General features: G+C 44.0%; 25 non-coding genes and 4 pseudogenes across 25 annotated transcripts; all 29 read left to right on the top strand.

Moving 5' to 3' along the window:
• The first annotated feature begins 41 nt into the window (after window positions 1-41).
• On the top strand, window positions 42-159 carry LOC142512663 (5S ribosomal RNA; annotated as a pseudogene).
• A 682-nt stretch (window positions 160-841) lies between these two features.
• LOC142517405 (5S ribosomal RNA) lies at window positions 842-957 on the top strand. The gene has a single exon (XR_012813153.1). It is a non-coding gene; the product is annotated as a 5S ribosomal RNA (ribosomal RNA).
• A 676-nt stretch (window positions 958-1,633) lies between these two features.
• On the top strand, window positions 1,634-1,756 carry LOC142515157 (5S ribosomal RNA). The gene has a single exon (XR_012811014.1). It is a non-coding gene; the product is annotated as a 5S ribosomal RNA (ribosomal RNA).
• A 678-nt stretch (window positions 1,757-2,434) lies between these two features.
• On the top strand, window positions 2,435-2,552 carry LOC142511934 (5S ribosomal RNA). Its single transcript, XR_012808790.1, has one exon. It is a non-coding gene; the product is annotated as a 5S ribosomal RNA (ribosomal RNA).
• A 679-nt stretch (window positions 2,553-3,231) lies between these two features.
• On the top strand, window positions 3,232-3,348 carry LOC142513641 (5S ribosomal RNA). The gene has a single exon (XR_012809577.1). It is a non-coding gene; the product is annotated as a 5S ribosomal RNA (ribosomal RNA).
• Window positions 3,349-4,034: 686 nt separating this feature from the next.
• LOC142512461 (5S ribosomal RNA) lies at window positions 4,035-4,151 on the top strand (annotated as a pseudogene).
• Window positions 4,152-4,497: 346 nt separating this feature from the next.
• Window positions 4,498-4,616, top strand: LOC142508863 (5S ribosomal RNA). The gene has a single exon (XR_012807064.1). It is a non-coding gene; the product is annotated as a 5S ribosomal RNA (ribosomal RNA).
• Window positions 4,617-5,299: 683 nt separating this feature from the next.
• On the top strand, window positions 5,300-5,418 carry LOC142516582 (5S ribosomal RNA). The gene has a single exon (XR_012812369.1). It is a non-coding gene; the product is annotated as a 5S ribosomal RNA (ribosomal RNA).
• A 680-nt stretch (window positions 5,419-6,098) lies between these two features.
• Window positions 6,099-6,217, top strand: LOC142513767 (5S ribosomal RNA). The gene has a single exon (XR_012809695.1). It is a non-coding gene; the product is annotated as a 5S ribosomal RNA (ribosomal RNA).
• Window positions 6,218-6,902: 685 nt separating this feature from the next.
• On the top strand, window positions 6,903-7,021 carry LOC142516095 (5S ribosomal RNA). Its single transcript, XR_012811909.1, has one exon. It is a non-coding gene; the product is annotated as a 5S ribosomal RNA (ribosomal RNA).
• Window positions 7,022-7,705: 684 nt separating this feature from the next.
• Window positions 7,706-7,823, top strand: LOC142506352 (5S ribosomal RNA). The gene has a single exon (XR_012804646.1). It is a non-coding gene; the product is annotated as a 5S ribosomal RNA (ribosomal RNA).
• Window positions 7,824-9,273: 1,450 nt separating this feature from the next.
• Window positions 9,274-9,392, top strand: LOC142514609 (5S ribosomal RNA). Its single transcript, XR_012810497.1, has one exon. It is a non-coding gene; the product is annotated as a 5S ribosomal RNA (ribosomal RNA).
• Window positions 9,393-10,460: 1,068 nt separating this feature from the next.
• LOC142513587 (5S ribosomal RNA) lies at window positions 10,461-10,579 on the top strand. The gene has a single exon (XR_012809526.1). It is a non-coding gene; the product is annotated as a 5S ribosomal RNA (ribosomal RNA).
• A 1,451-nt stretch (window positions 10,580-12,030) lies between these two features.
• LOC142514608 (5S ribosomal RNA) lies at window positions 12,031-12,149 on the top strand. Its single transcript, XR_012810496.1, has one exon. It is a non-coding gene; the product is annotated as a 5S ribosomal RNA (ribosomal RNA).
• Window positions 12,150-13,215: 1,066 nt separating this feature from the next.
• Window positions 13,216-13,334, top strand: LOC142510167 (5S ribosomal RNA). The gene has a single exon (XR_012808295.1). It is a non-coding gene; the product is annotated as a 5S ribosomal RNA (ribosomal RNA).
• A 682-nt stretch (window positions 13,335-14,016) lies between these two features.
• On the top strand, window positions 14,017-14,135 carry LOC142509667 (5S ribosomal RNA). Its single transcript, XR_012807830.1, has one exon. It is a non-coding gene; the product is annotated as a 5S ribosomal RNA (ribosomal RNA).
• A 684-nt stretch (window positions 14,136-14,819) lies between these two features.
• LOC142515671 (5S ribosomal RNA) lies at window positions 14,820-14,938 on the top strand. Its single transcript, XR_012811504.1, has one exon. It is a non-coding gene; the product is annotated as a 5S ribosomal RNA (ribosomal RNA).
• Window positions 14,939-15,622: 684 nt separating this feature from the next.
• On the top strand, window positions 15,623-15,741 carry LOC142509654 (5S ribosomal RNA). The gene has a single exon (XR_012807818.1). It is a non-coding gene; the product is annotated as a 5S ribosomal RNA (ribosomal RNA).
• A 684-nt stretch (window positions 15,742-16,425) lies between these two features.
• On the top strand, window positions 16,426-16,546 carry LOC142515264 (5S ribosomal RNA). The gene has a single exon (XR_012811119.1). It is a non-coding gene; the product is annotated as a 5S ribosomal RNA (ribosomal RNA).
• Window positions 16,547-17,230: 684 nt separating this feature from the next.
• Window positions 17,231-17,349, top strand: LOC142514900 (5S ribosomal RNA). The gene has a single exon (XR_012810773.1). It is a non-coding gene; the product is annotated as a 5S ribosomal RNA (ribosomal RNA).
• Window positions 17,350-18,032: 683 nt separating this feature from the next.
• On the top strand, window positions 18,033-18,151 carry LOC142506443 (5S ribosomal RNA). Its single transcript, XR_012804737.1, has one exon. It is a non-coding gene; the product is annotated as a 5S ribosomal RNA (ribosomal RNA).
• A 683-nt stretch (window positions 18,152-18,834) lies between these two features.
• Window positions 18,835-18,953, top strand: LOC142513263 (5S ribosomal RNA). The gene has a single exon (XR_012809219.1). It is a non-coding gene; the product is annotated as a 5S ribosomal RNA (ribosomal RNA).
• Window positions 18,954-20,017: 1,064 nt separating this feature from the next.
• Window positions 20,018-20,136, top strand: LOC142509157 (5S ribosomal RNA). The gene has a single exon (XR_012807344.1). It is a non-coding gene; the product is annotated as a 5S ribosomal RNA (ribosomal RNA).
• Window positions 20,137-21,201: 1,065 nt separating this feature from the next.
• Window positions 21,202-21,320, top strand: LOC142513230 (5S ribosomal RNA). Its single transcript, XR_012809188.1, has one exon. It is a non-coding gene; the product is annotated as a 5S ribosomal RNA (ribosomal RNA).
• A 1,068-nt stretch (window positions 21,321-22,388) lies between these two features.
• LOC142514055 (5S ribosomal RNA) lies at window positions 22,389-22,507 on the top strand. Its single transcript, XR_012809968.1, has one exon. It is a non-coding gene; the product is annotated as a 5S ribosomal RNA (ribosomal RNA).
• A 684-nt stretch (window positions 22,508-23,191) lies between these two features.
• On the top strand, window positions 23,192-23,309 carry LOC142512232 (5S ribosomal RNA; annotated as a pseudogene).
• Window positions 23,310-23,993: 684 nt separating this feature from the next.
• LOC142506454 (5S ribosomal RNA) lies at window positions 23,994-24,117 on the top strand. Its single transcript, XR_012804747.1, has one exon. It is a non-coding gene; the product is annotated as a 5S ribosomal RNA (ribosomal RNA).
• Window positions 24,118-24,803: 686 nt separating this feature from the next.
• On the top strand, window positions 24,804-24,919 carry LOC142509216 (5S ribosomal RNA). The gene has a single exon (XR_012807401.1). It is a non-coding gene; the product is annotated as a 5S ribosomal RNA (ribosomal RNA).
• Window positions 24,920-26,446: 1,527 nt separating this feature from the next.
• LOC142512714 (5S ribosomal RNA) lies at window positions 26,447-26,561 on the top strand (annotated as a pseudogene).
• Window positions 26,562-26,957: the final 396 nt, after the last annotated feature.

Here is a 26,957-nt window from a genome sequence, read left to right as displayed (position 1 = left end):
ACGTACTCGAGAGATATAAGATAAACATCCCACTCAATGTCGGGTGCGACATACCAGCACTAATGCACCGGATCCCACAGAACTCCGAAGTAAGCGTGCTTGGGCTTGGAGAGCAGTACTAGGATGGGTGACCCCTGGGAAGTCCTCGTGTTGCACCCTTTTCGTGTTTTTCTATTTTTGATTACTTGTTGACAGACGATTTTCGGCTCAAATCATCTGAATCTCGATCGGGACCAGATAAGACATGTGAAATGAAAGTAGCTCGGGCACTGCCGGATTTGGACAAAATTGTAGGCTAATTTGATTGTAAACGGGCAAACGGACGAGACTCATTACTACGCAATGAGCTGACGAGATTTTAGCCGAATTCCTTCTCTAAGACCCTCTAATTTGCGATTTACCGCTTCTGTTAAGCTTTCGTTTCCTCGAGAAATCCGCTTAGGAAGTTCGAAATTCGATTCCGGTTCCATTTTATCGTATCCCAGGCATAATAATAGCTTTACATTCGTTATTTCCTTCTTCTTATTTTTTTTCTATTTTCTGGGAACATTTATCGATTTTTGTTGTCGTGAGCCGGTTCTGTGCGGAAGGGTATGACGCAGATTACTCCGGAGACGGTTAACTCATTAAAAACAATTATTTCGACTGTTTTATCCATAATTTACGTAAACGGTCGCGACACGAGGTCTTCCCAGGGAGGTCACCCATCCTAGCTCTGCCATCGCGCCAGAACGCTTAACTTCATGGTTATGATTGGGCGAGAGCAGTGCCGCGTGTTGTCCATCGCCGCCCGCTCCACACGTACTCGAGGGATATAAGAATAAACATCCCACTCAATGTCGGGTGCGATCATACCAGCACTAATGCACCGGATCCCATCAGAACTCCGAAGTTAAGCGTGCTTGGGCGAGAGCAGTACTAGGATGGGTGACCCCGGAAGTCCTCGTGTTGCCCCTTTTCGTGTTTTTCTATTTTTGATTACTTGTTGACAGACGATTTTCGGCTCAAATCATCTGAATCTCGATCGGGACCAGATAAGACATGTGAAATGAAAGTAGCTCGGGCACTGCCGGATTTGGACAAAATTGTAGGCTAATTTGATTGTAAACGGGCAAACGGACGAGACTCATTACTACGCAATGAGCTGACGAGATTTTAGCCGAATTCCTTCTCTAAGACCCTCTAATTTGCGATTTACGCTTCTGTTAAGCTTTCGTTTCCTCGAGAAATCCGCTTAGGAAGTTCGAAATTCGATTCCGGTTCCATTTTATCGTATCCCAGGCATAATAATAGCTTTACATTCGTTATTTCCTTTTTATTTTTTTTCTATTTTCTGGGAACATTTATCGATTTTTGTTGTCGTGAGCCGGTTCTGTGCGGAAGGGTATGACGCAGATTACTCCGGAGACGGTTAACTCATTAAAAACAATTATTTCGACTGTTTTATCCATAATTTACGTAAACGGTCGCGACACGAGGTCTTCCCAGGGAGGTCACCCATCCTAGCTCTGCCATCGCGCCAGAACGCTTAACTTCATGGTTATGATTGGGCGAGAGCAGTGCCGCGTGTTGTCCATCGCCGCCCGCTCCACACGTACTCGAGGGATATAAGAATAAAATCCCACTCAATGTCGGGTGCGATCATACCAGCACTAATGCACCGGATCCCATCAGAACTCCGAAGTTAAGCGTGCTTGGGCGAGAGCAGTACTAGGATGGGTGACCGGTCCCCTGGGAAGTCCTCGTGTTGCACCCTTTTCGTGTTTTTCTATTTTTGATTACTTGTTGACAGACGATTTTCGGCTCAAATCATCTGAATCTCGATCGGGACCAGATAAGACATGTGAAATGAAAGTAGCTCGGGCACTGCCGGATTTGGACAAAATTGTAGGCTAATTTGATTGTAAACGGGCAAACGGACGAGACTCATTACTACGCAATGAGCTGACGAGATTTTAGCCGAATTCCTTCTCTAAGACCCTCTAATTTGCGATTTACGCTTCTGTTAAGCTTTCGTTTCCTCGAGAAATCCGCTTAGGAAGTTCGAAATTCGATTCCGGTTCCATTTTATCGTATCCCAGGCATAATAATAGCTTTACATTCGTTATTTCCTTCTTATTTTTTTTCTATTTTCTGGGAACATTTATCGATTTTTGTTGTCGTGAGCCGGTTCTGTGCGGAAGGGTATGACGCAGATTACTCCGGAGACGGTTAACTCATTAAAAACAATTATTTCGACTGTTTTATCCATAATTTACGTAAACGGTCGCGACACGAGGTCTTCCCAGGGAGGTCACCCATCCTAGCTCTGCCATCGCGCCAGAACGCTTAACTTCATGGTTATGATTGGGCGAGAGCAGTGCCGCGTGTTGTCCATCGCCGCCCGCTCCACACGTACTCGAGGGATATAAGAATAAACATCCCACTCAATGTCGGGTGCGATCATACCAGCACTAATGCACCGGATCCCATCAGAACTCCGAAGTTAAGCGTGCTTGGGCGAGAGCAGTACTAGGATGGGTGACCCCTGGGAAGTCCTCGTGTTGCACCCTTTTCGTGTTTTTCTTTTTGATTACTTGTTGACAGACGATTTTCGGCTCAAATCATCTGAATCTCGATCGGGACCAGATAAGACATGTGAAATGAAAGTAGCTCGGGCACTGCCGGATTTGGACAAAATTGTAGGCTAATTTGATTGTAAACGGGCAAACGGACGAGACTCATTACTACGCAATGAGCTGACGAGATTTTAGCCGAATTCCTTCTCTAAGACCCTCTAATTTGCGATTTACCGCTTCTGTTAAGCTTTCGTTTCCTCGAGAAATCCGCTTAGGAAGTTCGAAATTCGATTCCGGTTCCATTTTATCGTATCCCAGGCATAATAATAGCTTTGCATTCGTTATTTCCTTCTTCTTATTTTTTTTCTATTTTCTGGGAACATTTATCGATTTTTGTTGTCGTGAGCCGGTTCTGTGCGGAAGGGTATGACGCAGATTACTCCGGAGACGGTTAACTCATTAAAAACAATTATTTCGACTGTTTTATCCATAATTTACGTAAACGGTCGCGACACGAGGTCTTCCCAGGGAGGTCACCCATCCTAGCTCTGCCATCGCGCCAGAACGCTTAACTTCATGGTTATGATTGGGCGAGAGCAGTGCGCGTGTTGTCCATCGCCGCCCGCTCCACACGTACTCGAGGGATATAAGAATAAACATCCCACTCAATGTCGGGTGCGATCATACCAGCACTAATGCACCGGATCCCATCAGAACTCCGAAGTTAAGCGTGCTTGGGCGAGAGCAGTACTAGGATGGGTGACCCTGGGAAGTCCTCGTGTTGCACCCTTTTTCGTGTTTTTCTATTTTTGATTACTTGTTGACAGACGATTTTCGGCTCAAATCATCTGAATCTCGATCGGGACCAGATAAGACATGTGAAATGAAAGTAGCTCAGGCACTGCTGGATTTGGAAAAATTGTAAGCTAATTTGATTGTAAACGGGCAAACGGACGAGACTCATTACTACGCAATGAGCTGACGAGATTTTAGCCGAATTCCTTCTCTAAGACCCACTAATTTGCGATTTAACGCTTCTGTTAAGCTTTCATTTCCTCGAGAAATCCGCTTAGGAAGTTCGAAATTCGATTCCGGTTCTTTTTTATCGTATCCCAAGCATAATAATAGCTTTACATTCGTTATTTTCCTTCTTCTTATTTTTTTCTATTTCTGGAACATTTATCGATTTTTATTGTCGTGAGCCGTTCTGTGCGGAAGGGGATGACGCAGATTACTCCGGAGACGGTTAACTCATTAAAAACAATTATTGCGACTGTTTTAATCCATAATTTACGTAAAACGAGTCGCGACACGAGGTCTTCCCATGGGGGTCACCCATCCTAGCTCTGCCATCAGCGCCAGAAACGCTTAACTTCATGGTTATGATTGGGCGAAGAGTAGTGCCGCGTGTGTCCATCGCCGCCCGCTCCACACGTACTCGAGGGATATAAGAATAAACATCCCACTGCAATGTCGGGTGGCGATCATACACCTAATGCACCGGATCCCATCAGAAACTCCGAAGTTAAGCGTGCTTGGGCGAGAGCAGTACTAGGATGGCTGACCTCCTGGGAAGTCCTCGTGTTGCACCCTTTCGTGTTTTTCTATTTTGATTACTTGTTGACATACGATTTCGGCTCAAATCATCTGAATCTCCATCGGGACCATATCACGACATGTGAGAATGAAAGTACTCTCGGCACGTGCCGGATTTGGACAAAATTGTAGGGCTAATTTGATTGTAAACGAGCATAATTTACCGTAAACGATCGCGACACGAGGTCTTCCCAGGGAGGTCACACCATCCTAGCTCTGCCATCGCGCCAGAACTGCTTAACTTCATGGTTATGATTGGGCGAGAGCAGTGCCGCGTTTTGTCCTCGCCGCCCGCATCCACACGTACTCGAGGGATATAAGAAATAACATCCCACTCAATGTCCAGTGCGATCATACAAGCACTAATGCACCAGATCCCATTAGAACTCCGAAGTTAAATGTGCTTGGGCGAGAGCAGTACTAGGATGGGTGACCCATTGGGAAGTCCTCGTGTTGCACCATTTTTCGTGTTTTTCTATTTTTGATTACTTGTTGACAGACGATTTTCGGCTCAAATCATCTGAATCTCGATCGGGACCAAATAAGACATGTGAAATGAAAGTAGCTCGGGCACTGCCGGATTTGGACAAAATTGTGGGCTAATTTGATTGTAAACGGGGAAACGGACGAGACTCATTACTACGCAATGAGCTGACGAGATTTTAGCCGAATTCCTTCTCTAAGACCCACTAATTTGCGATTTAACGCTTCTGTTAAGCTTTCATTTCCTCGAGAAATCCGCTTAGAAAGTTCGAAATTCGATTCCGGTTCCATTTTATCGTATCCCAGGCATAATAATAGCTTTACATTCGTTATTTCCTTCTTCTTATTTTTTTTCTATTTTCTGGGAACATTTATCGATTTTTGTTGTCGTACGCCGGTTCTGTGCGGAAGGGTATGACGCAGATTACTCCGGAGATGTTTAACTAATTAAAAACAATTATTTCGACTGTTTTATCCATAATTTACGTAAACGATTGCGACACGAGGTCTTCCCAGGGAGGTCACCCATCCTACCTCTGCCATCGCGCCAGAACGCTTAACTTCGTGGTTATGATTGGGCGAGAGCAGTGCCGCGTGTTGTCCATCGCCACCCGCTCCACACGTACTCGAGGGATATAAGAATAAACATCCCACTCAATGTCGGGTGCGATCATACCAGCACTAATGCAGAGGATCCCATCAGAACTCTGAAGTCAAGCGTGCTTGGGCGAGAGCAGTACTAGGATGGGTGACCTCCTGGGAAGTCCTCGTGTTGCACCTCTTTTCGGGTTTTTCTATTTTTGATTACTTGTTGACAGACGATTTTCGGCTCAAATCATCTGAATCTCGATCGGGACCAGATAAGACATGTGAAATGAAAGTAGCTCGGGCACTGCCGGATTTGGACAAAATTGTAGGCAAATTTGATTGTAAACGAGCAAACGGACGAGACTCATTACTACGCAATGAGCTGACGAGATTTTAGCTGAATTCCTTCTCTAAGACCCTCTAATTTGCGATTTACCGCTTCTGTTAAGCTTTCGTTTCCTCGAGAAATCCGCTTAGGAAGTTCGAAATTCGATTCCGGTTCCATTTTATCGTTTGCCAGGCATAATAATAGCTTTACATTCGTTATTTCCTTCTTATTTTTTTTCTATTTTCTGTGAACATTTACCGATTTTTGTTGTCGTGCGCCGGTTCTGTGCGGAAGGGTATGACGCAGATTACTCCGGAGACGGTTAACTCATTAAAAACAATTATTTCGACTGTTTTATACATAATTTACGTAAACGATCGTGACACGAGGTCTTCCCAGGGAGGTCACCCATCCTAGCTCTGCCATCGCGCCAGAACGCTTAACTTCATGGTTATGATTGGGCGAGAGCAGTGCCGCGTGTTGTCCATCCCCGCCCGCTCCACACGTACTCGAGGGATATACGAATAAACATCCCACTCAATGTCGGGTGCGATCATACCAGCAATAATGCACCGGATCCCATTAGAACTCCGAAGTTAAGCGTGCTTGGGCGAGAGCAGTACTAGGATGGGTGACCCCTTGGGAAGTCCTCGTGTTGCACACCCTTTTTCTTGTTTTTCTATTTTTGATTACTTGTTGACAGACAATTTTCGGCTCAAATCATCTGAATCTCGATCGGGACGAGATAAAACATGTGAAATGAAAGTAGCTCGGGCACTGCCGGATTTGGACAAAATTGTAGGCTAATTTGATTGTAAACGGGCAAACGGACGAGACACATTACTACGCAATGAGCTGACGAGATTTTAGCCGAAATCATTCTCTAAGACCCTCTAATTTGCGATTTAACGCTTCTGTTAAGCTTTCGTTTCCTCGAGAAATCCGCTTAGGAAGTTCGAAATTCGATTCCGGTTCCATTTTATCGTATCCCAGGCATAATAATAGCATTACATTCGTTATTTTCTTCTTCTTATTTTTTTTCTATTTTCTGGGAACATTTATCGATTTTTGTTGTCCTGAGCCGGTTCTGTGCGGAAGGGTATGACGCTGATTACTCCGGAGACGGTTAACTCATTAAAAACAATTTTTTCGACTGTTTTATTCATTATTCCTGTAAACGGTCGCGACACGAGGTCTTCCCAAGGAGGTCACCCATCCTAGCTCTGCCATCGTGCCAGAACGCTTAACTTCATGGTTATGATTGGGCGAGAGCAGTGCCGCGTGTTGTCCATCGCCGCCCGCTCCACACGTACTCGAGGGATATAAGAAGAAACATCCCACTCAATGTCGGGTGCGATCATACCAGCACTAATGCACCAGATCCCATCGGAACTCCGAAGTTAAGCGTGCTTGGACGAGAGCAGTACTAAGATCGGTGACCTCCTGGGAAGTCCTCGTGTTGCACCCCTTTTCGTGTTTTTCTATTTTTGATTACTTGTTGACAGACGATTTTCGGCTCAAACCATCTGAATCTCGATCGAAACCAGATAAGACATGTGAAATGAAAGTAGCTCGGGCACTGCCGGATTTGGACAAAATTGTAGGCTAATTTGATTGTAAACGGGCAAACGGACGATACACATTACTACGCAATGAGCTGACGAGATTTTAGCCGAAATCCTTCTCTAAGACCCTCTAATTTGCGATTTACCTCTTCTCTTAAGCTTTCGTTTCCTCGAGAAATCCGCTTTGGAAGTTCGAAATTCGATTCCGGTTCCATTTTATCGTATCCCAAGCATAATAATAGCTTTACATTCGTTATTTCCTTCTTCTTATCTTTTTTTCTATTTTCTGGGAACATTTATCGATTTTTGTTGTCGTGAGCCGGTTCTGTGCGGAAGGGTATGACGCAGATTACTCCGGAGACGGTTAACTCATTAAAAACAATTATTTTGACTGTTTTAACCATAATTTACGTAACCGATCGCGACACGAGGTCTTCTCAGGGAGGTCACCCATCCTAGCTCTGCCATCGCGCCAGAACGCTTAACTTCATGGTTATGATTGGGCGAGAGCAGTGCCGCGTGTTGTCCATCGCCGCCCGCTCCACACGTACTCGAGGGATATAAGAATAAACATCCCACTCAATGTCGGGTGCGATCATACCAGCACTAATGCACCGGATCCCAACAGAACTCCGAAGTTAAGCGTGCTTGGGCGAGAGCAGTACTAGGATGGTGACCCCCTGGAAAGTCCTCGTGTTGCAACCCTTTTTCGTGTTTTTCTATTTTTGATTACTTGTTGACAAACGATTTTCGGCTCAAATCATCTGAATCTCGATCGGGACCAGATAAGACATCTGAAAAGAAAGTAGCTCGGGCACTGCCGGATTTGGACAAAATTGTAGGCTAATTTGATTGTAACGGGCAAACGTACGAGACTCATTACTACGCAATGAGCTGACGAGATTTTAGCCGAATTCCTTCTCTAAGACCCTCTAATTTGCGATTTACCGCTTCTGTTAAGCTTTCGTTCCTTGAGAAATCCGCTTAGGAAGTTCGAAATTCGATTCCAGTTCCATTTTAATCGTATCCCAGGCATAATAATAGCTTTACATCGTTATTTACCCCTAGGTTGTCCTCGTGTTTCACCCCTTTTCGTGTTTTTCTATTTTTGATTACTTGTTGACAGACGATTTCCGGCTCAAATCATCTGAATCTCGATCGGGACCAGATAAGACATGTGAAAAAAAAGTAGCTCGGGCACTGCCTAATGTGGACAAAATTGTAGGCTAATTTGAATTGTAAACGGGCAACGGACGAGCCTCATTACTACGCAATGAGCTGACGAGATTTTAGCCGAATTCCTTCTCTAAGACCCTCTAATTTGCGATTTACCGCTTCTGTTAAGCTTTCGTTTCCTCGAGAAATCCGCTTAGGAAGTTCGAAATTCGATTCCAGTTCCATTTTATCATATTCCAGGCATAATAATAGCTTTACATCGTTATTTACCCCTAGTTGTCCTCGTGTTTCACCCTTTTCGTGTTTTTCTATTTTTGATTACTTTGTTGCCAGACGATTTTCGGCTCAAATCATCTGAATCTCGATCGGGACCAGATAAGACATGTGAAATGAAAGTAGCTCGGGCACTGCAGGATTGGACAAAATTGTAGGCTCATTTGATTGTAAACGGGCAAACGGACGAGACTCATTACTACGCAATGAGCTGACGAGATTTTAGCCGAATTCCTTCTCTAAGACCCTCTAATTTGCGATTTACCGCTTCTGTTAAACTTTCGTTTCCTCGAGAAATCCGCTTAGGAAGTTCGAAATTCGATTTCGGTTCCATTTTATCGTATCCCAGGCATAATAATAGCTTTACATTCGTTATTTCCTTCTTCTTATTTTTTTTTCTATTTTCTGGAAACATTTATCGATTTTTTTTGTCGTGAGCCGGTTCTGTGCGGAAGGGTATGACGCAGATTACTCCAGAGACGATAACTCATTAAAAACAATTATTTCGACTGTTTTATCCATAATTTACGTAAACGGTCGCGACACGAGGTCTTCCCAGGGAGGTCACCCATCCTAGCTCTGCCATCGCGCCATAACGCTTAATTTCATGGTTATGATTGGGCGAGAGCAGTGCCGCGTGTTGTCCATCGCCGCCCGCATCCACACGTACTCGAGGGATATAAGAATAAACATCCCACTCAATGTCGGGTGCGATCATACCAGCACTAATGCACCGGATCCCAACAGAACTCCGAAGTTAAGCGTGCTTGGGCGAGAGCAGTACTAGGATGGGTGACCCCCTGGAAAGTCCTCGTGTTGCACACTTTTTCGTGTTTTTCTATTTTAGATTACTTGTTGACAAACGATTTTCGGCTCAAATCATCTGAATCTCGATCGGGACCAGATAAGACATGTGAAAAGAAAGTAGCTCGGGCACTGCCGGATTTGGACAAAATTGTAGGCTAATTTGATTGTAAACGGGCAAACGGACGAGACTCATTACTACGCAATGAGCTAACGAGATTTTAGCCGAATTCCTTCTCTAAGACCCTCTAATTTGCGATTAACGCTTCTGTTAAGCTTTCGTTTCCTCGAGAAATCCGCTTAGGAAGTTCGAAATTCGATTCCAGTTCCATTTTATCGTATCCCAGGCATAATAATAGCTTTACATCGTTATTTACCCCTAGGTTGTCCTCGTGTTTCACCCCTTTTAGTGTTTTTCTATTTTTGATTACTTGTTGACAGACGATTTTCGGCTCAAATCATCTGATCTCGATCGGGACCAGATAAGACATGTGAAATGAAAGTAGCTCGGGCACTGCCCGGATTTGGACAAAATTGTGGGCTAATTTGATTGTAAACGGGCAACGGACAAGATTCATTACTACGCAATGAGCTGACGAGATTTTAGCCGAATTCCTTCTCTAAGAGCCTCTAATTTGCGATTTACACGCTTCTGTTAAGCTTTCGTTTCCTCGAGAAATCCGCTTAGGAAGTTCGAAATTCGATTCCCGGTTCCATTTTATCGTATCATAGGCATAATAATAGCTTTACATTCGTTATTTCCTTCTTCTTATTTTTTTTTCTATTTTCTGGGAACGTTTATCGATTTTTGTTGTCGTGAGCCGGTTCTGTGCGGAAGGGTATGACGCAGATTACTCCGGAGACGGTTAACTCATTAAAAACAATTATTTCGACTGTTTTATCCATAATTTACGTAAACGATCGCGACACGAGGTCTTCCCAGGGAGGTCACCCATCCTAGCTCTGCCATCGCGCCAGAACGCTTAACTTCATGGTTATGATTGGGCGAGAGCAGTGCCGCGTGTTGTCCATCGCCGCCCGCTCCACACGTACTCGAGGGATATAAGAATAAACATCCCACTCAATGTCGGGTGCGATCATACCAGCACTAATGCACCGGATCCCAACAGAACTCCGAAGTTAAGCGTGCTTGGGCGAGAGCAGTACTAGGATGGGTGACCCCCTGGAAAGTCCTCGTGTTGCACCCTTTTTCGTGTTTTTCTATTTTTGATTACTTGTTGACAAACGATTTTCGGCTCAAATCATCTGAATCTCGATCGGGACCAGATAAGACATCTGAAAAGAAAGTAGCTCGGGCACTGCCGGATTTGGACAAAATTGTAGGCTAATTTGATTGTAAACGGGCAAACGTACGAGACTCATTACTACGCAATGAGCTGACGAGATTTTAGCCGAATTCCTTCTCTAAGACCCTCTAATTTGCGATTTACCGCTTCTGTTAAGCTTTCGTTTCCTCGAGAAATCCGCTTAGGAAGTTCGAAATTCGATTCCAGTTCCATTTTATCGTATCCCAGGCATAATAATAGCTTTACATCGTTATTTACCCCTAGGTTGTCCTCGTGTTTCACCCCTTTTCGTGTTTTTCTATTTTTGATTACTTGTTGACAGACGATTTCCGGCTCAAATCATCTGAATCTCGATCGGGACCAGATAAGACATGTGAAAAAAAAGTAGCTCGGGCACTGCCTAATTTGGACAAAATTGTAGGCTAATTTGATTGTAAACGGGCAAACGGACGAGCCTCATTACTACGCAATGAGCTGACGAGATTTTAGCCGAATTCCTTCTCTAAGACCCTCTAATTTGCGATTTACCGCTTCTGTTAAGCTTTCGTTTCCTCGAGAAATCCGCTTAGGAAGTTCGAAATTCGATTCCAGTTCCATTTTATCATATTCCAGGCATAATAATAGCTTTACATCGTTATTTACCCCTAGGTTGTCCTCGTGTTTCACCCCTTTTCGTGTTTTTCTATTTTTGATTACTTGTTGACAGACGATTTTCGGCTCAAATCATCTGAATCTCGATCGGGACCAGATAAGACATGTGAAATGAAAGTAGCTCGGGCACTGCAGGATTTGGACAAAATTGTAGGCTCATTTGATTGTAAACGGGCAAACGGACGAGACTCATTACTACGCAATGAGCTGACGAGATTTTAGCCGAATTCCTTCTCTAAGACCCTCTAATTTGCGATTTACCGCTTCTGTTAAACTTTCGTTTCCTCGAGAAATCCGCTTAGGAAGTTCGAAATTCGATTCCGGTTCCATTTTATCGTATCCTAGGCATAATAATAGCTTTACATTCGTTATTTCCTTCTTCTTATTTTTTTTTCTATTTTCTGGAAACATTTATCGATTTTTTTTGTCGTGAGCCGGTTCTGTGCGGAAGGGTATGACGCAGATTACTCTAGAGACGATAACTCATTAAAAACAATTATTTCGACTGTTTTATCCATAATTTACGTAAACGGTCGCGACACGAGGTCTTCCCAGGGAGGTCACCCATCCTAGCTCTGCCATCGCGCCATAACGCTTAATTTCATGGTTATGATTGGGCGAGAGCAGTGCCGCGTGTTGTCCATCGCCGCCCGCTCCACACGTACTCGAGGGATATAAGAATAAACATCCCACTCAATGTCGGGTGCGATCATACCAGCACTAATGCACCGGATCCCAACAGAACTCCGAAGTTAAGCGTGCTTGGGCGAGAGCAGTACTAGGATGGGTGACCCCCTGGAAAGTCCTCGTGTTGCACACTTTTTCGTGTTTTTCTATTTTAGATTACTTGTTGACAAACGATTTTCGGCTCAAATCATCTGAATCTCGATCGGGACCAGATAAGACATGTGAAAAGAAAGTAGCTCGGGCACTGCCGGATTTGGACAAAATTGTAGGCTAATTTGATTGTAAACGGGCAAACGGACGAGACTCATTACTACGCAATGAGCTAACGAGATTTTAGCCGAATTCCTTCTCTAAGACCCTCTAATTTGCGATTAACGCTTCTGTTAAGCTTTCGTTTCCTCGAGAAATCCGCTTAGGAAGTTCGAAATTCGATTCCAGTTCCATTTTATCGTATCCCAGGCATAATAATAGCTTTACATCGTTATTTACCCCTAGGTTGTCCTCGTGTTTCACCCCTTTTAGTGTTTTTCTATTTTTGATTACTTGTTGACAGACGATTTTCGGCTCAAATCATCTGAATCTCGATCGGGACCAGATAAGACATGTGAAATGAAAGTAGCTCGGGCACTGCCGGATTTGGACAAAATTGTGGGCTAATTTGATTGTAAACGGGCAACGGACGAGATTCATTACTACGCAATGAGCTGACGAGATTTTAGCCGAATTCCTTCTCTAAGAGCCTCTAATTTGCGATTTACCGCTTCTGTTAAGCTTTCGTTTCCTCGAGAAATCCGCTTAGGAAGTTCGAAATTCGATTCCGGTTCCATTTTATCGTATCCTAGGCATAATAATAGCTTTACATTCGTTATTTCCTTCTTCTTATTTTTTTTTCTATTTTCTGGGAACGTTTATCGATTTTTGTTGTCGTGAGCCGGTTCTGTGCGGAAGGGTATGACGCAGATTACTCCGGAGACGGTTAACTCATTAAAAACAATTATTTCGACTGTTTTATCCATAATTTACGTAAACGATCGCAACACGAGGTCTTCCCAGGGAGGTCACCCATCCTAGCTCTGCCATCGCGCTAGAACGCTTAACTTCATGGTTATGATTGGGCGAGAGCAGTGCCGCGTGTTGTCCATCGCCGCCCGCTCCACACGTACTCGAGGGATATAAGAATAAATATCCCACTCAATGTCGGGTGCGATCATACCAGCACTAATGCACCGGATCCCATCAGAACTCCGAAGTTAAGCGTGCTTGGGCGAGAGCAGTACTAGGGTGGGTGACCCCCTGGGAAGTCCTCGTGTTGCACCATTTTTCGTGTTTTTCTATTTTTGATTATTTGTTGAGAGACGATTTTCGGCTCAAATCATCTGAATCTCAATCGGGAACAGATAAGACATGTGAAATGAAAGTAGCTCGGGCACTGCCGGATTTGGACAAAATTGTAGGCTAATTTGATTGTAAACGGGCAAACGGACGAGACTTATTTCTACGCAATGAGCTGACAAGATTTTAGCCGAATTCCTTCTCTAAAACCCTCTAATTTGCGATTTACCGCTTTTCTTAAGCTTTCGTTTCCTCGAGAAATCCACTTAGGAAGTTCGAAATTCGATTCCGGTTCCATTTTATCGTATTCCAGGCATAATAATAGCATTACATCGTTATTTCCTTCTTCTTATTTTTTTTCTATTTTCTGGGAACATTTATCGATTTTTGTTGTCCTGAGCCGGTTCTGTGCGGAAGAGTATGACGCAGATTACTCCGGAGACGGTTAACTCATTAAAAACAATTATTTCGACTGTTTTATCCATTATTTCCGTAAACGGTCGCGACACGAGGTCTTCCCAGGGAGGTCACCCATCCTAGCTCTGCCATCGTGCCAGAACGCTTAACTTCATGGTTATGATTGGGCGAGAGCAGTGCCGCGTGTTGTCCATCGCCGCCCGCTCCACACGTACTCGAGGGATATAAGAAGAAACATCCCACTCAATGTCGGGTGCGATCATACCAGCACTAATGCACCGGATCCCATCAGAACTCCGAAGTTAAGCATGCTTGGGCGAGAGCAGTACTTGGATGGGTGACCCCCTGGGAAGTCCTCGTGTTGCACCCCTTTTCGTGTTTTTCTATTTTTGATTACTTGTTGACAAACGATTTTCGGCTCAAATCATCTGAATCTCGATCGGGACCAGATAAGACATGTGAAATGAAAGTAGCTCGGGCACTGCAGGATTTGGACTAAATTGTAGGCTCATTTGATTGTAAACGGGCAAACGGACGAGACTCATTACTACGCAATGAGCTGACGAGATATTAGCCGAATTCCTTCTCTAAGAGACTCTAATTTGCGATTTACCGCTTCTGTTAAGCTTTCGTTTCCTCGAGAAATCCGCTTAGGAAGTTCGAAATTCGATTCCGGTTCCATTTTATCGTATCCCAGGCATAATAATAGCTTTACATTCGTTATTTCCTTCTTTTTATTTTTTTTTCTATTTTCTGGGAACGTTTATCGATTTTTGTTGTCGTGAGCCGGTTCTGTGCGGAAGGGTATGACGCAGATTACTCCGGAGACGGTTAACTCATTAAAAACAATTATTTCGACTGTTTTATCCATAATTTACGTAAACGATCGCGACACGAGGTCTTCCCAGGGAGGTCACCCATCCTAGCTCTGCCATCGCGCTAGAACGCTTAACTTCATGGTTATGATTGGGCGAGAGCAGTGCCGCGTGTTGTCCATCGCCGCCCGCTCCGCACGTACTCGAGGGATATAAGAATAAATATCCCACTCAATGTCGGGTGCGATCATACCAGCACTAATGCATCGGATCCCATCAGAACTCCGAAGTTAAGCGTGCTTGGGCGAGAGCAGTACTAGGGTGGGTGACCCCCTGGGATGTCCTCGTGTTGCACCATTTTTCGTGTTTTTCTATTTTTGATTACTTGTTGACAGACGATTTTCGGCTCAAATCATCTGAATCTCAATCGGGAACAGATAAGACATGTGAAATGAAAGTAGCTCGGGCACTGCCGGATTTGGACAAAATTGTAGGCTAATTTGATTGTAAACGGGCAAACGGACGAGACTTATTTCTACGCAATGAGCTGACAAGATTTTAGCCGAATTCCTTCTCTAAAACCCTCTAATTTGCGATTTACCGCTTTTCTTAAGCTTTCGTTTCCTCGAGAAATCCGCTTAGGAAGTTCGAAATTCGATTCCGGTTCCATTTTATCGTATCCCAGGCATAATAATAGCATTACATTCGTTATTTCCTTCTTCTTATTTTTTATTCTATTTTCTGGGAACATTTATCGATTTTTGTTGTCCCGAGCCGGTTCTGTGCGGAAGGGTATGACGCAGATTACTCCGGAGACGGTTAACTCATTAAAAACAATTATTTCGACTGTTTTATCCATTATTTCCGTAAACGATCGCGACACGAGGTCTTCCCAGGGAGGTCACCCATCCTAGCTCTGCCATCGTGCCAGAACGCTTAACTTCATGGTTATGATTGGGCGAGAGCAGTGCCGCGTGTTGTCCATCGCCGCCCGCTCCACACGTACTCGAGGGATATAAGAAGAAACATCCCACTCAATGTCGGGTGCGATCATACCAGCACTAATGCACCGGATCCCATCAGAACTCCGAAGTTAAGCATGCTTGGGCGAGAGCAGTACTTGGATGGGTGACCCCCTGGGAAGTCCTCGTGTTGCACCCCTTTTCGTGTTTTTCTATTTTTGATTACTTGTTGACAGACGATTTTCGGCTCAAATCATCTGAATCTCGATCGGGACCAGATAAGACATGTGAAATGAAAGTAGCTCGAGCACTGCAGGATTTGGACAAAATTGTAGGCTCATTTGATTGTAAACGGGCAAACGGACGAGACTCATTACTACGCAATGAGCTGACGAGATTTTAGCCGAATTCCTTCTCTAAGACCCTCTAATTTTCGATTTACCGCTTCTGTTAAATTTTCGTTTTCTTGAGAAATCCGCTTAGGAAGTTCGAAATTCGATTCCGGTTCCATTTTATCGTATCCCAGGCATAATAATAGCTTTACATTCGTTATTTCCTTCTTCTTATTTTTTTTTCTATTTTCTGGGAACGTTTATCGATTTTTGTTGTCGTGAGCCGGTTCTGTGCGGAAGGGTATGACGCAGATTACTCCGGAGACGGTTAACTCATTAAAAACAATTATTTCGACTGTTTTATCCATAATTTACGTAAACCATCGCGACACGAGGTCTTCCCAGGGAGGTCACCCATCCTAGCTCTGCCATCGCGCCAGAACGCTTAACTTCATGGTTATGATTGGGCGAGAGCAGTGCCGCGTGTTGTCCATCGCCGCCCGCTCCACACGTACTCGAGGGATATAAGAATAAATATCCCACTCAATGTCGGGTGCGATCATACCAGCACTAATGCACCGGATCCCATCAGAACTCCGAAGTTAAGCGTGCTTGGGCGAGAGCAGTACTAGGGTGGGTGAGACCACCTGGGAAGTCCTCGTGTTGCACCATTTTTCGTGTTTTTCTATTTTTGATTACTTGTTGACAGACGATTTTCGGCTCAAATCATCTGAATCTCAATCGGGAACAGATAAGACATGTGAAATGAAAGTAGCTCGGGCACTGCCGGATTTGGACAAAATTGTAGGCTAATTTGATTGTAAACGGGCAAACGGACGAGACTTATTTCTACGCAATGAGCTGACAAGATTTTAGCCGAATTCCTTCTCTAAAACCCTTTAATTTGCGATTTACCGCTTTTCTTAAGCTTTCGTTTCCTCGAGAAATCCGCTTAGGAAGTTCGAAATTTGATTCCGGTTCCATTTTATCGTATCCCAGGCATAATAATAGCATTACATTCGTTATTTCCTTCTTCTTATTTTTTTTTCTATTTTCTGGGAACATTTATCGATTTTTGTTGTCCTGAGCCGGTTCTGTGCGGAAGGATATGACGCAGATTACTCCGGAGACGGTTAACTCATTAAAAACAATTATTTCGACTGTTTTATCCATTTTTTCCGTAAACGGTCGCGACACGAGGTCTTCCCAGGGAGGTCACCCATCCTCGCTCTGCCATCGTGCCAGAACGCTTAACTTCATGGTTATGATTGGGCGAGAGCAGTGCCGCGTGTTGTTCATCGCCGCCCGCTCCACACGTACTCGAGGGATATAAGAAGAAACATCCCACTCAATGTCGGGTGCGATCATACCAGCACTAATGCGCCGGATCCCATCAGAACTCCGAAGTTAAGCATTCTTGGGCGAGAGCAGTACTTGGATGGGTGACCCCCTGGGAAGTCCTCGTGTTGCACCCATTTTCGTGTTTTTCTATTTTTGATTACTTGTTGACAAGCGATTTTCGGCTCAAATCATCTGAATCTCGATCGGGACCAGATAAGACATGTGAAATGAAAGTAGCTCGGGCACTGCAGGATTTGGACAAAATTGTAGGCTCATTTGATTGTAAACGGGCAAACGGACGAGACTCATTACTACGCAATGAGCTGACGAGATTTTAGCCGAATTCCTTCTCTAAGACCCTCTAATTTGCGATTTACCGCTTCTGTTAAGCTTTCGTTTCCTCGAGAAATCCGCTTAGGAAGTTCGAAATTCGTTTCTGGTTCCATTTTATCGTATCCCAGGCATAATAATAGCTTTACATTCGTTATTTCCTTCTTCTTATTTTTTTTCTATTTTCTGGGAACATTTATCGATTTTTTTTGTCGTGAGCCGGTTCTGTGCGGAAGGGTATGACGCAGATTATTCCAGAGACGGTTAACTCATTAAAAACAATTATTTCGACTGTTTTATCCATAATTTACGTAAACGGTCGCGACACGAGGTCTTCCCAGGGAGGTCACCCATCCTAGCTCTGCCATCGCGCCAGAACGCTTAATTTCATGGTTATGATTGGGCGAGAGCAGTGCCGCGTGTTGTCCATCGCCGCTTGCTCCACACGTACTCGAGGGATATAAGAATAAACATCCCACTCAATGTCGGGTGCGATCATACCAGCACTAATGCCATGGATCCCATCAGAACTCCGAAGTTAAGCGTGCTTGGACGAGAGCAGTACTAGGATCGGTGACCTCCTGGGAAGTCCTCGTGTTGCACCCCTTTTCTTGTTTTTCTATTTTTGATTACTTGTTGACAGACGATTTTCGGCTCAAATCATCTGAATCTCGATCGAGACCAGATAAGACATGCAAAATGAAAGTAGCTCGGGCACTGCCGGATTTGGACAAAATTGTAGGCTAATTTGATTGTAAACGGGCAAACGGACGAGACACATTACTACGCAATGAGCTGACGAGATTTTAGCCGAAATCCTTCTCTAAGACCCTCTAATTTGCGATTTACCTCTTCTCTTAAGCTTTCGTTTCCTCGAGAAATCCGCTTAGGAAGTTCGAAATTCGATTCCGGTTCCATTTTATCGTATCCCAAGCATAATAATAGCTTTACATTCGTTATTTCCTTCTTCTTATCTTTTTTTCTATTTTCTGGGAACATTTATCGATTTTTGTTGTCGTGAGCCGGTTCTGTGCGGAAGGGTATGACGCAGATTACTCCGGAGACGGTTAACTCATTAAAAACAATTATTTCGACTGTTTTAACCATAATTTACGTAACCGATCGCGACACGAGGTCTTCCCAGGGAGGTCACCCATCCTAGCTCTGCCATCGCGCCGAACGCTTAACTTCATGGTTATGATTGGGCGAGAGCAGTGTCGCGTGTTGTCCATCGCCGCCCGCTCCACACGTACTCGAGGGATATAAGAATAAACATCCCACTCAATGTCGGGTGCGATCATACCAGCACTAATGCACCGGATCCCAACAGAACTCCGAAGTTAAGCGTGCTTGGGCGAGAGTAGTACTAGGATGGGTGACCCCATGGAAAGTCCTCGTGTTGCACCCTTTTTTGTGTTTTTCTATTTTTGATTACTTGTTGACAAACGATTTTTGGCTCAAATCATCTGAATCTCGATCGGGACCAGATAAGACATGTGAAAAGAAAGTAGCTCGGGCACTGCCGGATTTGGACAAAATTGTAGGCTAATTTGATTGTAAACGGGCAAACGGACGAGACTCATTACTACGCAATGAGCTGACGAGATTTTAGCCGAATTCCTTCTCTAAGACCCTCTAATTTGCGATTTACCGCTTCTGTTAAGCTTTCGTTTTCTCGAGAAATCCGCTTAGGAAGTTCGAAATTCGATTCCAGTTCCATTTTATCGTATCCAAGGCATAATAATAGCTTTACATCGTTATTTACCCCTAGGTTGTCCTCGTGTTTCACCCCTTTTCGTGTTTTTCTATTTTTGATTATTTGTTGACAGACGATTTTCGGCTCAAATCATCTGAATCTCGATCGGGACCAGATAAGACATGTGAAATGAAAGTAGCTCGGGCACTGCCGGATTTGGACAAAATTGTGGGCTAATTTGATTGTAAACGGGCAACGGACGAGATTCATTACTACGCAATGAGCTGACGAGATTTTAGCCGAATTCCTTCTCTAAGACCCTCTAATTTGCGATTTACCGCTTCTGTTAAGCTTTCGTTTCCTCGAGAAATCCGCTTAGGAAGTTCGAAATTCGATTCTGGTTCCATTTTATCGTATCCCACGCATAATAATAGCTTTACATTTGTTATTTCCTTCTTCTTTTTTTTTTCTATTTTCTGGGAACATTTATCGATTTTGTTGTCGTGAGCCGGTTCTGTGCGGAAGGGTATGACGCAGATTACTCCGGAGACGGTTAACTCATTAAAAACAATTATTTCTACTGTTTTATCCATAATTCACGTAAACGATCGCGACACGAGGTCTTCCCAGGGAGGTCACCCATCCTAGCTCTGCCATCGAGCCAGAACGCTTAACTTCATGGTTATGATTGGGCGAGAGCAGTGCCGCGTGTTGTCCATCGCCGCCCGCTCCACACGTACTCGAGGGATATAAGAATAAACATCCCACTCAATGTCGGGTGCGATCATACCAGCACTAATGCACCGGATCCCATCAGAACTCCGAAGTTAAGCGTGCTTGGGCGAGAGCAGTACTAGGGTGGGTGACCCCCTAAGAAGTCCTCGTGTTGCACCCCTTTTCGTGTTTTTCTATTTTTGATTACTTGTTGACAGACGATTTTCGGCTCAAATCATCTGAATCTCGATCGAGACCAGATAAGACATGTGAAAAGAAAGTAGCTCGGGCACTGCAAGATTTGGACAAAATTGTAGGCTAATTTGATTGTAAACGGGCAAACGGACGAGACTCATTACTACGCAATGAGCTGACGAGATTTTAGCCGAATTCCTTCTCTAAGACCCTCTAATTTGCGATTTACCGCTTCTTTTAAGCTTTCGTTTCCTCGAGAAATCCGCTTAGGAAGTTCGAAATTCGATTCCAGTTCCATTTTATCGTATCCCAGGCATAATAATAGCTTTACATCGTAATTTACCCCTAGGTTGTCCTCGTGTTTCACCCCTTTTCGTGTTTTTCTATTTTGGATTACTTGTTGACAGACGATTTTCGGCTCAAATCATCTGAATCTCGATCGGGACCAGATAAGACATGTGAAATGAAAGTAGCTCGGGCACTGCCGGATTTGGACAAAATTGTGGGCTAATTTGATTGTAAACGGGCAACGGACGAGATTCATTACTACGCAATGAGCTGACGAGATTTTAGCCAAATTCCTTCTCTAAGACCCTCTAATTTGCGATTTACCGCTTCTGTTAAGCTTTCGTTTCCTCGGGAAATCCGCTTAGGAAGTTCGAAATTCGATTCCGGTTCCATTTTATCGTATCCCACGCATAATCATAGCTTTACATTTGTTATTTCCTTCTTCTTTTTTTTTTCTATTTTCTGGGAACATTTATCGATTTTTGTTGTCGTGAGCCGGTTCTGTGCGGAAGGGTATGACGCAGATTACTCCGGAGACGGTTAACTCATTAAAAACAATTATTTCTACTGTTTTATCCATAATTCACGTAAACGATCGCGACACGAGGTCTTCCCAGGGAGGTCACCCATCCTAGCTCTGCCATCGCGCCAGAACGCTTAACTTCATGGTTATGATTGGGCGAGAGCAGTGCCGCGTGTTGTCCATCGCCGCCCGCTCCACACGTACTCGAGGGATATAAGAATAAACATCCCACTCAATGTCGGGTGCGATCATACCAGCACTAATGCACCGGATCCCATCAGAACTCCGAAGTTAAGCGTGCTTGGGCGAGAGCAGTACAAGGGTGGGTGACCCCCTAAGAAGTCCTCGTGTTGCACCCCTTTTCGTGTTTTTCTATTTTTGATTACTTGTTGACAGACGATTTTCGGCTCAAATCATCTGAATCTCGATCGAGACCAGATAAGACATGTGAAAAGAAAGTAGCTCGGGCACTGCCGGATTTGGACAAAATTGTAGGCTAATTTGATTGTAAACGGGCAAACGGACGAGACTCATTACTACGCAATGAGCTGACGAGATTTTAGCCGAATTCCTTCTCTAAGACCCTCTAATTTTCGATTTACCGCTTCTGTTAAGCTTTCGTTTTCTCGAGAAATCCGCTTAGGAAGTTCGAAATTCGATTCCAGTTCCATTTTATCGTATCCCAGGCATAATAATAGCTTTACATCGTTATTTACCCCTAGGTTGTCCTCGTGTTTCACCCCTTTCCGTGTTTTTCTATTTTTGATTACTTGTTGACAGACGATTTTCGGCTCAAATCATCTGAATCTCGATCAGGACCAGATAAGACATGTGAAATGAATGTAGCTCGGGCACTGCCGGATTTGGACAAAATGTAGGCTAATTTGATTGTAAACGGGCAAACGGACGAGACTTATTTCTACGCAATGAGCTGACGAGATTTTAGCCGAATTCCTTCTCTAAGACCCTCTAATTTGCGATTTACCGCTTCTGTTAAGCTTTCGTTTCCTCGAGAAATCTGCTTAGGAAGTTCGAAATTCGATTCCGGTTCCATTTTGTCGTATCCCAGGAATAATAATAGCATTACATTCGTTATTTCCTTGTTCTTATTTTTTTTTTCTATTTTCTGGGAATATTTATCGATTTTTGTTGTCCTGAGCCTGTTCTGTCCGGAACGGTATGACGCAGATTACTCCGGAGACGGTTAACTCATTAAAAACAATTATTTCGACTGTTTTATCCATTATTTCCGTAAACGATCGCGACACGAGGTCTTCCCAGGGAGGTCACGCATCCTAGCTCTGCCATCGTGCCAGAACGCTTAACTTCATGGTTATGATTGGGCGAGAGCAGTGCCGCGTGTTGTCCATCGCCGCCCGCTCCACACGTACTCGAGGGATATAAGAATGAACATCCCACTCAATGTCGGGTGCGATCATACCAGCACTAATGCACCGGATCCCATTAGAACTCCGAAGTTAAGCATGCTTGGGTGAGAGCAGTACTAGGATGGGTGACCCCCTGGGAAGTCCTCTTGTTGCACCCCTTTTCGTGTTTTTCTATTTTTGATTACTTGTTGACAGACGATTTTCGGCTCAAATCATCCGAATCTCGATCGGGACCAGATAAGACATGTGAATTGAAAGTAGCTCGGTCACTGCCGGATTTGGACAAAATTGTAGGCTAATTTGATTGTAAACGGGCAAACGGACGAGACTCATTACTACGCAATGAGCTGACGAGATTTTAGCCGAATTCCTTCTCTAAAACCCTCGAATTTGCGATTTACCGCTTCTGTTAAGCTTTCCTTTCCTCGAGAAATCCGCTTAGGAAGTTCGAAATTCGATTCTGGTTCCATTTTATCGTATCTCAGGCATAATAATAGCTTTACATTCTTTATTTCCTTCTTCTTATTTTTTTTTCTATTTTATGGGAACATTTATCGATTTTTGTTGTCGTTAGCCGGTTCTGTGCGGAAGGGTATGACACAGATTACTCCGGAGACGGTTAACTCATTAAAAACAATTATTTCGACTGTTTTATCCATAATTTTCGTAAACGGTCGCGACACGAGGTCTTCCCAGGGAGGTCACCCATCCTACCTCTGCCATCGCGCCAGAACGCTTAACTTCATGGTTATGATTGGGCGAGAGCAGTGCCGCGTGTTGTCCATCGCCGCTCGCTCTACAGGTACTCGAGGGATATAAGAATAAACATCCCACTCAATGTCGGGTACGATCATACCAGCACTAATGTCAGGATCCCATCAGAACTTCGAAGTTAAGCGTGCTTGGGCTATAGCAGTACTAGGATGGGTTACCCCTTGGGAAGTCCTCGTGTTGCACCCCTTTTCGTGTTTTTCTATTTTTGATTACTTGTTGACAGACGATTTTCGGCTCAAATCATCTGAATTTCGATCGGGACCAGATAAGACATGTGAAATGAAAGTAGCTCGGGCACTGCCGGATTTGGACAAAATTGTAGGCTAATTTGATTGTGAACGGGTAAACGGACGAGACTCATTACTACGCAATGAGCTGACGAGATTTTAGCCGAATTCCTTCTCTAAGACCCTCTAATTTGCGATTTAACGCTTTTGTTAAGCTTTCGTTTCCTCGAGAAATCCGCTTAGGAAGTTCGAAATTCGATTCCGGTTCCATTTTATCGTATTCCAGGCATAATAATAGCTTTACATTCGTTATTTCCTTCTTCTTATTTTTTTTTCTATTTTTTGGTAACATTTATCGATTTTTGTTATCATGAGCCGGTTTTGTGCGGAAGGGTATGACGCAGATTACTCCGGAGACGGTTAACTCATTAAAGACAATTATTTCGACTGTTTTATTCATAATTTACGTAACCGGTCGCGACACGAGGTTTTCCCAGGTAGGTCACCCATCCTACCTCTGCCATCGCGCCAGAACGCTTAACTTCATGGTTATGATTGGGCGAGAGCAGTGCCGCGTGTTGTCCATCGCCGCCCGCTCCACACGTACTCGAGGGATATAAGAATAAACATCCCACTCAATGTCGGGTACGATCATACCAGCACTATTGCACCGGATCCCATCAGAACTTCGAAGTTAAGCGTGCTTGGGCGAGAGTAGTACTAGGATGGGTGACCCGGTCCCCTGGGAAGTCCTCGTGTTGTACCCTTTTTCGTGTTTTTCTATTTTTGATTACTTGTTGACAGACGATTTTCGGCTCAAATCATCTGAATCTCGCTTGGGACCAGATAAGACATGTGAAATGAAAGTAGCTCGGGCACTGCCGGATTTGGACAAAATTGTAGGCTAATTTGATTGTAAATGGGCAAACGGACGAGACTTATTACTATGCAATGAGCTGACGTGATTTTAGCCGAATTCCTTCTCTAAGACCCTATAATTTGAGATTTACCGCTTCTGTTAAGCTTTCGTTTCCTCGAGAAATCCGCTTAGGAAGTTCGAAATTCGATTCCGGTTCCATTTTATCGTATCTCAGGCATAATAATAGCTTTACATTCGTTATTTCCTTCTTCTTATTTTTTTTTCTATTTTCATGGGAACATTTATCGATTTTGTTATCAGTTATCCGGTTCTGTGCGGGAAGGGTATGACGCAGATTACTCCGGAGACGGTTAACTCATTAAAAACAATTATTTCGACTAATTTTATCCATAATTACGTAAACGGTCGCGACACGAGGTCTTCCCAGGGAGGTCACCCATCCTACTCTGCCATCGCGCACAGAATCTTAACTTCGGGGTTATGATTGGGCGAGAGCAGTGCGCCGTGTTGTCCATTGCCACCGCTTCACACGTACTGCGAGGGATATAAGAATAAACATCCCACTCAATATCCGGGTGCGATCATACCAGCACTAATGCACCGGATCCATCAGAACTCCGAAGTCAAGCGTGCTTGGGCGAGAGCAGTACTAGGATGGGTGACCTCTAGGAAGTCCTGTGTTGCACCCTTTTCGTGTTTTTCTATTTTTGATTACTTGTTGACAGACGATTTCTCGGCTCAAATCATCTGCCTTTCTATCGGGACCAGATAAGACATGTGAAAATGAAAGTATCTCGGGCACTGCCTGATTTGGACAAAATTGTAGGTTAACTTTTATTGTAAATGAGCAAACGGACGAGACTCATTACTACGCAATGAGCTGACGAGGTTGGCCGAATTCTTCTCTAAGACCCTACTAATTTGCGATTTACGCTTCTGTTAAGCTTTTCGTTTCTCGAGAAATCGCTAGGAAGTTCGAAATTCGATTCGGTTTTCCATTTTATCGTATCCAGGCATAATAATAGCTTTACCTTCTTTATTTCCTTCTTCTTATTTTTTTTTCTATTTTCTGGGAACATTTATCGATTTTTGTTGTCGTTAGCCGGTTCTGTGCGGAAGGGTATGACGCAGATCTACTCTCGGAGACGGTTAACTCATTAAAACAATTATTTCGACTGTTTATCCATAATTTACGTAAACAGGTCGCGAACACATGGTCTTCTTGCCTAGGGACGGTCACCATCATATAGCCTCTGCCAAAATCCGCGCAGAACGCTTAACTTCGTGGTTATGATTGGGCGAGAGCAGTTCCCGCGGTTGGTCCATCGCCGCCCTGGTCCACACGTACTTGAGGGGCTAAATAAGGGAAATGAAACATCCCACTCAAATGTCAGGGTGCGATCATACCATCACTAATGCCACCGGATCCCATTCGAGAACTCCTAAGTTAAGCGTGCGTGGGCTGAGAGCAGTACTATGATGGGGTGACCCTCCGGGAAGTCCTCGTGTGGCCACCCCTTATCGTGTTTTTCTATTTTGATTACTTGTTTGACAGACGATTTTTCAGGCTCAACTAATCTCTGAATATCTCGATCGGGGTACCTGATACAGACATGTGAAATGACAGTATCTCGGGCACTGCCTGGATTGGACCAAAATTGTAGGCTAATTTGATTGTAAACGGGCAAACGGACGAGGCCTAGGACTCAATTACTACGCAATGAGCTGACGAGATTTTAGCCGAATTCCTTCTCTAAGACCCTCTAATTTGCGATTTACGCTTCTGTTAAGCTTTCGTTTCTCTCGAGAAATCCGCTTAGAAAGTTCGAAATTCGATTCCGGTTCCATTTTATCGTATCCCAGGCATAATAATAGCTTTACATTCGTTATTTCCTTGTTTTTTATTTTTTTTTCTATTTTCTTGGAACATTTATATTCGATTTTTGTGTCGTGAGCCGTTCTATGCGGAAGGTATGACGCAGATTACTCTGGAGACGGTTAACTCATTAAAAACAATTATTTGACTGTTTTAATACCAGTTTACTAAACGGTCGCGACACTAGGTCTTCCTAGGGAGGTCACCACATCCTAGCTCTGCCATCGCGCCAGAACGCTTAACTTCATGGTTTGATTGGGCGAGAGCAGTGCCGCGTGTTGTCCATCGCCGCCCGCTCCACACGTACTCGAGGGATAAGAATAAACATCCCACTCAAGTCAGGTGCGATCATACCACCTAATCCACCGGATCCCATGAGAACTCCTAAGTTAAGCGTGCTTGGGCGAGAGCAGTACTATGATGGCTGACCTCCTGGAAGTCTCGTGTTGCACCCCTTTTCGTGTTTTTTATTTTTGATTACTTGTTGACAGACGATTTTCGGCTCAAATCATCTGAATTTCGTCGGACTGATAAACATGTGAAATGAAAGTATCTCGGCACTGCCGGATTTGGACAAAATTGTAGGCTAATTTTATTGTAATGGGCAAACGGACGAGACTCATTACTACGCAATGAGCTGACAGATTTTAGCCGAATTCTTTCTCTAAGACCCTCTAATTTGCGATTTAAACGCTTCTGTTAAGCTTTCGTTTCCTCGAGAAATCCGCTTAGGAAGTTCGAAATTCGATTTCGGTTCCATTTTATCGTATCCCAGGCATAATAATAGCTTTAATTCGTTTTTTCCTTCTTCTTATTTTTTTTTTCTATTTTCTGGGAACATTTATCGATTT

The sequence above is a fragment of the Primulina tabacum genome, chromosome 10 (assembly GCF_025594145.1).
Source record: "Primulina tabacum isolate GXHZ01 chromosome 10, ASM2559414v2, whole genome shotgun sequence".
Lineage (NCBI taxonomy): Eukaryota > Viridiplantae > Streptophyta > Magnoliopsida > Lamiales > Gesneriaceae > Primulina > Primulina tabacum.
The sequence above is the reverse complement of the archived record's forward strand: the minus strand, read 5'-3'. Positions and strand labels throughout refer to the sequence as shown.